The sequence below is a fragment of the Aquila chrysaetos genome, chromosome Z, assembly GCF_900496995.4.
Source record: "Aquila chrysaetos chrysaetos chromosome Z, bAquChr1.4, whole genome shotgun sequence".
NCBI classification, from domain to species: Eukaryota; Metazoa; Chordata; class Aves; order Accipitriformes; family Accipitridae; genus Aquila; species Aquila chrysaetos.
The window spans coordinates 19,100,574-19,113,138 of record NC_044030.1 but is presented as its reverse complement, the minus strand read 5'-3'; positions in this window follow the sequence as shown (position 1 = coordinate 19,113,138).

Genomic DNA, 12,565 nt, shown 5'->3' with positions numbered 1-12,565 from the left:
GCTGTGTTGTCAGAACACATATTTCTGAAAACAAGACCATCCCTACTATACATTCTTCAGAAGTATAAAACAGAAAGGCAGCCTGAACCTCAGAGCATCATTGGTGTCAGTGCAATAGAAAGATGGAAAAAGTAGGTAACATTGGTCACTGTGATGTGTATTCTATGATTTCTGTCATAAAATTTTCACAGGTATTCTATCAAAGAGAGTTCAAAGGAAGATATTAACAGGATATTTACAGGAAGTTCCCAAGTTTAAGGGAAACTGTAGGCCAAAGGGTATAGAAAACTAGAGAGTATTTAAAAATGTGACCAGTGAGCAGTGGAATTTGGAAATAGGTGTTGGGCTGATCAAAACGAAGGAACATCCATCCCTGTCCCTGGTACTGAATCCCTGCTCTTTCAGAAGACTCTCCTGGAGCAGCCATCTTCAAGTCCCACTCACAGCTACTATTAAACATGGAACCAGTTCAGACTATAAATATTGTGCTGTGCTCTTCATCCTGGTGCAAAGTGAATAGGAGGCCATTCCTTACCATAAACTGACACCCACAAGGACATATCACTTAATAGCTAGCACAAGCACAAGCACTCTTCAGACCATAGGTAGTTTGACCATCTGAGAGATGTCTTTGGCATTAATGTACAGAGAGAGTACACCCACAACATAATTCAAGGGTGACTCAAAAAATATTGCTCTATGACAAAAAGATCTGGAACCGTCTCAAAGAAAAACTATTGGGGAATAATACACATATTGCCATGGCACTATGTTCTGAATGGATGACTATTTTGCTTTACTTCTGCTTTACTTTCACTTACATCTTCTGGATTCCAGTTTGAGCACTTGGTATTTGCTACCTCACTTTTTTGCTAGTCATAATATTTAGCTTTGCACCTTACTTCATAATATCAACTCCTACAATCACAAGGCTTTCCCATGTTCTTTCTGGACTGGAAATTGGGCTTGCTGCTTGAGAAATAACTGTTTTCTCAAGAAATATTATAATGTTGGCTTATACATTATTTGACACCATAATAATGAATACAAAAAGAGCAAAAGGGTATAAATTGCATAAATACAAAGAGCAAAAAGGAAGACAAATAGACAAAATAAAAAGATAAAATTATGAAAAGGAAACAAAACACATTTATAGCTCATTGACTTTGAAAAGCAGCACAAAGAAGATGGGAAAGGTCTTTCATTCAACTCAGAGCCTTTGTACTCAGAAACACTGTAAATAAATAAAATATAAGGAAATTTTTGACAAAGGAGTAGAGATGAGAAATATCCTCAATTAAAAACACTTCTTCTGAAAAAGATTGGGAAAAGGAGAAAGAAAATGTCTATTCTTCAACTCAAAGCTCAGAGCCAGAGAGAATAACACACACACAGACAAAACCTTTGACAGTGAAAACACTATATTTTCCCTAATTTCAAAATGATAAAATCCTTTTAATATAAAATTTGTTTTCCAGGGGGAAAAGAGATGAAAAGTGTGGGAACCAGACAGTTCCTGAGAATTAAAAAGAAAAAAATCTTTTGGAAAAAAACCAATAAAAATAGGACCCCTACATCTGTCACTCTCAGTTGCAAGATTAAAGAATGTACATGGTTATAAGACTAGTGAGTGCCTCAACAGACAGCTGCTGTGAGATGATAGAATTAGTTAATAAGGTCTTACAATGCCAAATGAGCAGAAGGTTCTCACTGTGCCACCAGTTATGTTGTATCACAACTCACTGCTACACTGTTATCAGACAGCTGCTTGAAAAAAAGTCTGCATATGATGCTAGAGTTAAAGTTACCTAACTGTCTGTGGATCTGGAATGGGTTGTTCAGCCTGTAGGAGCCAAGATACTAACTGAGTGTCTTGGCATATATTTCCTGCCAGTTGCTCTATTTTGATATAAGAGCCTACAGGCTACTATGTGACACTATAATTGCCTTTCATTCCCTAAACGACTGTCTCTTACAAGTTTCTTACACAGAGCTGTGCAAGAAAAAGTATTTCCTTAACCAATGGGGGCAATCTCATTGCTCTTAAGGTGTCAGTAAAGTGTTAATTCTTACTCATAATAATTATATTAGCCATAATATATAGGGAACAGAACCACACTGTGGTAGGTATTCTTCAACAAAAAAAAAAAAAAAAAAAAAAAGAAAAGTTCACAAGTCTTTTCCTACTGACATGACAATTCAAGTGTGAAATGAGAGAAAATAGGTAGATGCAACATATGGGGAAAGAAGACTGATATGAAGAAAAAGGTTACATATAGGATGAAGATTGGCTCTAAAATGTCTGAAAGTGATTAAAAGCATCTTATATTTGATGTGGTACAGTGAAGCACAAGAAGTTTGCATTTGTCTTCCCCAGTATAAAGGATCAAGACAACGGGTTCTGTGAACTTTGGCAACTGTTATGTCTGGGCAAGGAAAAGAAGAGGCATGGTTTCAGACATGTTCAACAAAACCAGGATGATATAGCTCTATTTAGCAGGATATATGACCTGCAATGAGTTTGGAGCCTAAATGACACCCAGGAGGCAGAGCTGACTGAGAGGTGGTAGACTAATTTTATCATCTGTCATAATGAAAAAATTAAGGCTAGGCCTTGAGAAAGATTAAAAGGTTTACTTAAACTTAAGGTAACAGGTGGATAATTTCCACTGGGAAACAGGTGAGAGAAAGCAAATGGTATCCATGTTGCAATTTATCATTATCAGAAACTTACATGAGCCATTAAATTTACGCAGAAATGAGGGTCAGTAGAGAACAGTAGAATCATAGAGGATTCAAGGAAATTCTGTGAAAATCCCAAAGAAGCTGAAAAGAGAAAAAGAAGCTTCCCCTGAGGGCACAACGTATTCCTTCTTCCCTTGACATTGGAACACCTCTCTGTGGGTAACTTTTTGGCACAGCTCTTAGTGCAGCACAGACAGCAGGAGAGTAAGACGGTGCGGGGAGGGGGGGGGGGTGGTGTACCAGAAGCTTCCATGTAAATAGGAGTGTATTTTGACAGAAGTGCCATAATAGGGGAGTTCAAATGGTGGCAAGTCACAAATTTGAACCAGACACCTTGAAGAAAGAAGGATGACTAGAATGACTAGATCTCCTAAAGTTACAACAGTTAGGGGGAGGGGAGGGTGGAACAAACAAACAAACAAACAAAACAGAAGAGGTAATGGTATCTCAGCTGCAAAGAGACATATTCATAAATACAAGCTAATTCTGTTGTTTCTATATGCCAAATAATTTTCATCTTCTGATCCTGGGCAAATCATAAGTAATCAGCTATTTCTTGTCAATTTTTAAAAATCTCCCATTTAAGTGGCATCTAGAAACCAAAGATCAGTAACAAAACTAAGATGTCTGTTCAAATAATTTTAGTTATCAAAGAATGTCAATCCCATGTATGACAGCTGTATCAGATATTTTCCCAAACAAAAGTTCTACACAGGATTCTGCCAAATCTAGTTATTCCTATTATATTCACTCATTAATAGCTCCAACACAGGAAACACTTTGTTATATATATATATATATATTTTTTTTTTTTTTAAGAGGATTCCTTTTTTTGTACCTCTTGAAATACTTAATTCAGCTGTGAATTTCTATATTCAATAGAAGTATATCTAAAGAAAATAAATTTCCTAAGTAATTTATGCTCTCTGACAATATTTATTTTTAAAAAATTGAATAAAATGTTTAAACATAATAACTTTAACTGCACAAAGTCAAAACAGGTGGTAGTTGAAGAACAATTCATGTCTATGGGGTATCAAAACTTACCTTTTCTACCAGAAATGTGTGTGGTTTAGTGGTATAAGAAGACAAGCAAACAAAACCCAACACAACTGTTTCACTTTACAGACACAGAATGATTTCTCTCTGTCATTGTAGTGACTATTTGACAGCAGCTGCTACTCTGTGACCCCTTGGTCTTATTCTCTCTATTAGCTTCAATCTCAGTGGTAGTCATTTCTCTACTTTTGTTGACTTCATCTGCCTGCTCCTCTTTAACCTCTTCCTTTGGTCTTCTTACTCACTTCCTTTCTTTAAATTTCAGCTAAATCCCTGTTTGTACCTTGTGATTTGTTGCCTCTGTAAGGACTTCTGTGGTCTTTTGCAAGTACAGATACAATAGTAATATCATTTTCAGTGAGTTCTTAACTGTGCTTAATCAGAGACAGAACAAAACAGAATCTCTGCTTCTGGAGTTTAATTCCTAGCTAAAAATAAAACATTAATTTTTGTATCAGGTAGCAGATACAAGCAAGCATACTCTGAATTAGTTAGTAAAGTAACATTCCCCAGTTAGCTTGAATATTGTATGCCTATCATTCAAATAACAAGCCATGACTTTAAACCACAAGACTACACCCAAGCTTATGACCCTGTAACAGTAAAGTAATAGAAAATTCTATCTGATGATGATCCAGTTTTGAATCTTTTGGCAAACCCTCAGACTCAATGACAAAGAAATCACTGAGTGAACATACAGTTACATTTATAATATTTATTCAAGTTAATTTTCGTGTTATTGTAGCTCTAGATATTAACAAAACATTTATTCAGAGTAGGTCTTTAAAAAGACTCTGGCTTTAGATCCCAAACTGAACAAAAATAAATACTGCAATACGTTTAACACAAAAGTGTTGGGGACAGTATAGCTCCATGTTCAGGCAAACAAATTGTCAGCCTAATTGGATGAGCATTGAATAATGTCAGTTACAGCAGTCTTTATTTATGGTGAAACATCTTAAAATTAAAGGTCAATGCAGAAGCAGAAAGTCTTTTGCAGTTTCTTACTGGAAATAACATTTTCACACTTAAATTCACGCATGTGTTTTTGCTTGAAATATTTTTATTGTTGTTTTGGAAACATATCTACACTATGGAAAGTTTGAAAAAACACTGCATGGATGTTAAAGGTATTTTTCTGCTTCGGAAATGACAGTCTGAAATCATAACGCAAGCAGTTCAAAAGCCAGGAGAATATCCTTCTAAAAAACACAAAAGTTAAAATACTACCAACAGGTCTATAGTTCAGCTGCTAACGCTGATAACTGAAATGGTACTGCTAGGCCCTGTATAGTCAAAGCCTCAAAAATTAGTCAGGAAATGCACATACTTTTTAAATTGTTCCATCCATTTTCCAACATCAAAGTAAATCTCAAGTAAGTCTTTAATTTGCATTTTAAAAAGTCTCTTGATTGCTGGTTAATTAAATATTGATTGTTCAAAGAACAGTTATTGAAATTTAGTAGGAATGCAAGAGATAAGCAAAGTTTCTAACTCATTTGTACAAAATTGCCTCTGAAATACATGTATAATTACATTCTTATTGTTTGAATGAACTATCTTTGTTGCTTGAAAGGATATTTAGCTTTTTAATTGGTAGTAATAAAGCTAACAGGAGCTTCTTAGTTCTTAGTTAATGTAAACACTTCCGCCCCAGGATCCAAACCACAGCCCATCCCTTAGGTCAAGCGGAACTGCAGAACAGCAAAAAATGTAGCTTAGGACCTGTTTCTCTTGCAGTGTACTATTTCTCTTACAGTGAGGCCCTGCAACACCTTGATGCCTATCCCAGTAACTCAATATGCATATCCCTCTGGTAATTTCAGTAAAGCTCTATGTCAAAATTATAGACATTTTACTGCCTAGGAGAGGCAAACTATCGCGTTTATAAAGTGCACTATTTTCCCTTGCTGTTGTAGATCCATTTTGGTTTACTCACTAGCAAACTCAAGTTCATATTAACATGAGAAATACAGAGTCAGAAATTCCTCATCCATAATAATGGGGCAAAAGAAGAAAACTGAATTCAAATCCAATAAATTTAAGGTATTTTCTGCTGCTGTTATGGCTATAAAATCAGTGGCTTAGGTTAGATACCGACACTGTAAACACCCAGCAGGAATAAAATTTCTTAGGGGAATCTGCTTTTGAAATTCCTTCATGGAGAATCTCTTTACTGACCCCAGGCAGAAAATGAGGGAATACTCACTCCAAACATAAAGTATTGTCCACACAACTTCCTTTGGGAAAAAAGTCTCTGGCAGGACATTACTTAAAACCTTCTTTCTGTTTTTTCCCTCCTCTTGGATGAGGAAAAATATAGGAAGTAAATTGGTAAATGTAAGAGAGTCTATATATTATTTTATATCTTTTCATATTTTCTTTATCTACAGTGAAGAAGTACACAGTGGGTTTTAAATGTCATTTCTATACACTGTTACTACAAATACATAGAAAAATAAAAAAGAAATGTCTTCTTTAACCAAACTGAAGATGAAATGATACAAACAAACTGTAGTACATTCCTCGGAGGGGCTGTATTACTATTGTGGTTACTTGGCCTAAGATGATGATTGGTGGCGCTCTTTGTATCAGCAGAGGAAAGACCAGTCAGAAATTAGTAATTTTTGTTCTGCTGAAAAGAAGAAATAGGATAATTTTTTTTTTTTTTTTTTTTTTTTTTTTTTTTTTTTTTTTTTTTTACTGAGACAGCTGTTGGTTAGACCCTTCTGCATGCAATCCCACCCATTTTCTCCAACTGAGCTGCAATGGCTAGTTCCTCATGCCTCTGGTCCTTTCTCATACTGCCAAAACTAGGACACATACATTTAGAGTCTTGGGACTGGGGCCATGCCAGAAAAAATAATTTATCAGGAATATAGCAGAGAGAAAAATGATATCTGGGTATCTGCTCTATTGGCTTTAGCTGCTGGACAGAAGACTTCAATGCATCTTTAACTAAAGGACTACTAAATTGAGAAGTTTCTAAAAAGCCAGCAGATGAAACAAGGAAAGAAAAGTCAGAGTAATTTGTGACAGCTCAAGTATTCAGATCCTTATTCTTCCAAACATATACATCCAATCTGCAGATGCCCTCTAACCTCCAGTCTCAGTTTGCAGAACGAGTTGAAAGAATCATTGAGTATCTATATTTGATTCAGTTTTATTTCACATCTTCCTTTAAAAACATGTAGGTATATTTGAAATAAAGAATTATTTTTTTCAGCTTTACAGAACCTGTATAGCATTCACAATTTCAGATTAAAACTGAGGCAGCTGATGAACCACAGACAGACAAAATGACTGTTTACATTGGTTTGCAGGGGCTGAGGGGCAGACCATGATGAAAAATCCTAGCACAGTAACAGGCCCTGTGTGCAGGAGGCAGTCCACAGCACAGCTCTCTGCAAACTTCATATTGTGTTGCAGTCTGGGACCATGAATCATTTTGGCAAAAAAGACTGGCTGCATTTATGGGCATGTCTGATTCAATTGCTGGGCAAGGGACATGCAGAACCAGGCACTGTTGTACTCCAAGTAAAGGAGCTGGGCGGACAGGCACGCATATGGCCGTAGTTTGTTAATCCCCTTGTACTTCAGCCCAGCTGAAGAAGTAGAGGAATGTAAGCTTCCCCAAGCAGGCTTGAATTGAAAGAGTTCAGAAACTGAAAGAGTCTGAGCAAGAACCTTCACTTAAAACACAATATTGAAGAATTTAAGGCAATATTTAAGCTTCTGTTGTTATTTATTTTCTGAGGAAAATCACTATCCTATCTGTGGGATGAAAACAATGAAAGACAAGAAGATTTACCAGGAGAGTTGAAATTAAAAAATATGTAACTTAATTAAATCACAGCTGTGCAAAACATGATTAAGTAATTGAAGGGATAGACTCAAGGACAGGGATTATTTTAGGCAGTAAGAAGTGTATAATTATGAGTAATGGGCTAAATCTGAGCAAAAGGAAATTTTAAGGATAAAGCCCAGAAACAAAATCTCACTAGTAAGCTCAACTCATGTACAAAATAGTTTTTGCTGGTGTAACGACAAATCTGGCTTGGGTAAATCTAAACTGGGGCACTCAGATATTGTAATGAAGAGGGTTATAGGCCAACTGAAGAGGAAAAACACCCGAGAATATACGAGCCACCCAGCATGCCAGAATAACCTTTGCTGGAAAGTTCTGCAGGGACACAGAGGGAACCCCAAGATTTAAAAATTTAAAATTTTAAAATCCCAAAATACAAGTGATTGAAGAATTACTTCTTTTTCATTCCTACATTGTATGGTGTTTTCTCTGCAATATTATGCCATTCCCATTGCAATATCTTGCCAATCTATATGTTTAACTGTACCTGGGGGTGATGGAGAGAAACTCATTGATGGCTGTGTCAGGGCAAGCGGGGATGGATGGGCAGGGCCAGGCCAAGATGTCAGCCCATGGCAAGGGTCAGGATCAGGCTCCGTGAGAGGAACCCGGTCAGTCTCAGCCCCAGGATGGTATCCTGATTGTTGGGGCTCATCCCTGGGCCTTGATCTGACCCCAAGTGCCAGCACCAAACCCCCAGTCACAGCCTCCTTGCTCAGCGAGGGCAATCCCCACACCTCACACTCGGGTGGCAGAGGGCTGGGTCCACACCCCCATGCCAGTGGCAGGAGCACGCACTGGGCTGGGATAGGGGTCGGTGCCACAGCGAGGCCTGGGGCAGGGTTCCCAGTGCTCAGCCTGAGAGGATGTACTGATTTACACTTAATTTCTGTCATACCTGAGGCATTCATTCTTCAGCTTTACCACATTCTGACATTACTTAATGTGATTACTTAACAGACGATGTGTTACATAGGTGCCATGGATTTGAGCTTGCGCTGATGAGGAACCAGAGCATGGGTGGGCAGCGCAGAGCTCAAGGATAGGGGGGATCACTTGCTTCTTGCTCCAAATCCTCCACGCTGTCACGGGAGCATTCAGCTACCGAAGCTGGATAAAGCCAGGGATTAGCCAAATCTAGCAATGCTCCGGCCAAATTTGATTCAACATATCTCCTTCAAAGTCTAGTTATTTAAATCTGCAAGAATTGCAGTGGTAGAGAGATATGATGTAGCTGCTTTGGCTTTAACAGTTTATATTATCTGACTCTTCTCTCCTATCCATAGCACAAACTCAATTCATATGGGTGCTTCACTCAGGGACTAAGTATCTGTGAAAAACTCTATCCCTCTTAAAGGAAAAAAATACAACAGTTTTCTCACCCTATTCTCCAAAAGACTAGAGGGAAGGCAAACTCATACAGTTCATGAATTTGTAACATGAGTACCTCCTAAATCCTTTCATCATATCAGGAACAGAAACTGCACTCTGAAGGGCTGCCCACCAAATCTTCATAAATACCTGACTTATTTGGTTAGTTATGAGGCAGGAAAGATTTTGAGAGTACAGAAAGTATATGAATGCACAGTGAAAAAGATGTTTTACTGTATTTCAAATGCTCACTGCAGTAGGTTTTCTGCTACATGCACCTGAATTTTTTACATTCCAAGTACTGTTAGCAGAAGAGGCCCTTTGAACACACATATACACAACAGCAGCAAAACAAAATGACCAAGGTTCTGCTCTAGGAGTCTCACCACCACCAGTTCCTCACATGATTTTCATCTCCCCTCACCTCTGGAAACCTTAGGCCTTAATCTGGGGTAAGGTTTGCCAGATCTTCAGGAGATCTCCCCACAGTCTTCATAGATCTTTGTATCCCTATCTTTCTAAGCATAAGGGAGTAAAATGGTACTGTGTTTGCAAAGCTACTTCTTCCCCACATTTTTGCTATCATCTTCAGAATGCAGTTTCAGCTGCTAAGAATAAAAAAATATAGTTTGAACAGATTAAAAAAATACTATATATTCTCTGATGACTAGCCAATAACTTTTATGAGAGCTTTATATTGACAAGATCATGCAACCACCAACCAAGCACACAATAACTCATAGTTTCAGTCCTGAATAGCAAATAAAGTAATTCAAGCTAGCTATTCAACAGCTTTCACTGGCAATATTGTACCAAGGGCACTGCTTAAACTTGGGTTTACTGTACATTTTGTATATTTAGGTAATCACATTTCCGTTTAAGCCCTGGCATGACCCCACATTAAAGTGAATGTAATAGTTAGTCTGTCCACGTGATAATCCTGCTGGGTTATGTAAGGAAATTATTAAGGGTTTCACTATGTCCTGTCAGCTCTGAGCACTAATTCTAAAAGCACATTCTGCTTTCTTCGACAGATTTTTAAGGGAGTGCATGTCCTAAATGACTGTTGGTCTGAATAATAATCTGAATGATTACATTCAAAGCTTTTATAAAACACTGCTAATAGTGTTTATTTAAATAATGTTCATTTAAATGTTGTATATTACCAGTTTATGGCTTCATTCTCAGCTTTAGAGTTTGGAATTTCCTGCCTCCCCTCCAAATGGGCAAACATTCACAATGTGACTTCTTCAACTTTCAATAACAAGTAACTAAATTAGATTTTAAATTCAGATGCTCTCCTTTGTAATATCCCAAGTCTTACACAGGTATAAACCTAGAGGTATAATGTCTAGGTATTAACTAACATGATAAACACATATGACATGATAAACACATATGACTCCAGCAGATCTAATCTCTGAATCTCTGTAAGGAACAATTCTTAATCTCCTGGAAACAGGACACAATACTGAACATAATGTTTTAGTTTACAGCTTCTTAAGAGTTTTCATTTTTCCAATAACTGTCACAGTCTGCAAATGTGCAGAATTTCCTGGATCCCAAGACTTCAGCATTTGTATATATTAAAAATATCTGCATGCAGAAGTGAGAATTCTTGCCTCCTGAATTTAGTTGCTGTCTAAAGCCTCATTTTCCTTTTTTTAATTTTCATTTGGGTTTGGGTTTTTTTTCAGTCAAATTATACTGGGAATACTGGTTTCTATTAAGTTTGCAAATACAGGCAAATATCCAAAATCTAAGCCATAGCGTTTAAAATGTGGCAGTACGGTGTTTAAGATCTAAGAACTGAGCTTTTGACTTTGTCCTTTTCAGTCCAAAGGGACAAGGAAATACTAAATATTTAAAGATTAGGAATCCTTTGTTTTATATCTGTCATGTCTGACTGTTATATCCTACCTATGAAATCTCATGAGTGAAGTAGCTTTATCCGCTAGTACATTTTTAGAGCACACCTAACTCAGTGGTAATCTAAATAAAGCATGGCTGGAACCAGCATGAAACACAAGCATGAAACAAGGAATCACTCTTAGCACTTTGGGATTCCTTCTTTTTCTTCTCTATGTTTACAAATTATAATCCATGCTATGTACACTTCTATTAAAGGTTATCTGACAGCAACTCAAAGCAAAAACTTTCGATGAGTACTGTCTAGCAGTTTGAACCATTCTGTAATGATATACTTTGCAGTCTGAAACTGAACCGGGGAACTCTTTGGCACAGACTGTTGTGGAAGCCAAGAATAAAACATGGAGGCTAAACCAAATCACAGAGCATAGATTTCTTGTTCATCACCAAACATAACTTGGAAGCAACCATTGACTCATTGCTTGGAGCTGAGAATATATCAAAACAATAAGCTAGTGAAGAGCATCCTGCACAATATATTAAGTTAAAAAGGAGGTATCTTTCTTTTTAACTTTCTTTTCTCATTAAGAAGTCACTGTCTAGCGTAAAATCACATTTTTATAAAAAAGCAATTTATAAAACAAGTCGCATCATATTTTTACTATTTTTAATCCCTTTCCTGAGCTTTGGATGCTGGACACTATTTGAAACAGACAGCAGAGCTTTTTGTATGAAATAACTAAAATAAAAATTAGTTAGACCAATGTTGCTCTGTGTCCCATGTATCCAAAATATATATAAAACACATGATCTAACATCAACAACTCCTGTACAAGGATAGAGAATATTTTGCTTCAGTCTGGTAATAAAAGATGAATGCTATACATTTGCAAATGCCTAGCTTGTATCTGTATTTCCACTAGAACATTTTCATTGCTTAAGGAACCAATGCGACCTAAGTAAAACTTGGTCTTGCTATTAGCTTAAATTCTGAATACGATATCCAAAAGGCATTTTTCTCAGTATTCAAATAAAGTTGCCCTTCTGGGGAAGAAATTTTTTTAATACTGAAGAGCAAGTCTTTGAATCAGTTGTACATGACACGTTTTGTTTAGTAAAACATGCAAAATGCAAAAATTCTGTGTTTCATATGCCTCTCAGTTTTGGAAAGACAGCTTAAGAGGCCACCGGGAAACTTGATTTAAAATAGCCTTCTCTTCTCCCCTTGATTTTTCTTCCACCTCTCCCTCTTGTCTCTCTCCAAAAATCTATCAATGAGCAACATATTGTTGAATTTTTCCCCTTTCTCACAATTTAGTATGTTTTCTAAATTTCTGAGACTTGAAAGTTTTTGAAGCTCTCAGAAGAAGGGATGTTTTTTGTGATTCCATACTGTGAACATCTTTCATTACTTATTTTTACTGTTATCACTGAAGATTAGGCCAAACACTGTTATTTCTATCTCTTTAAAGTTCTTGAGTTTTATTTTTTTGGAAAAAGATTTAATTATTTTTACTCCTACAATCTTTTTCTCAAAGATTTATGTGAACATATTTTTGGAGAATGGTGACATGTCTGAACTATTCAAAGTACTATTTGGCTTATTGTTTTATTTATATGTTACAGCTGACATTACTATTTCCTATCTTAAAT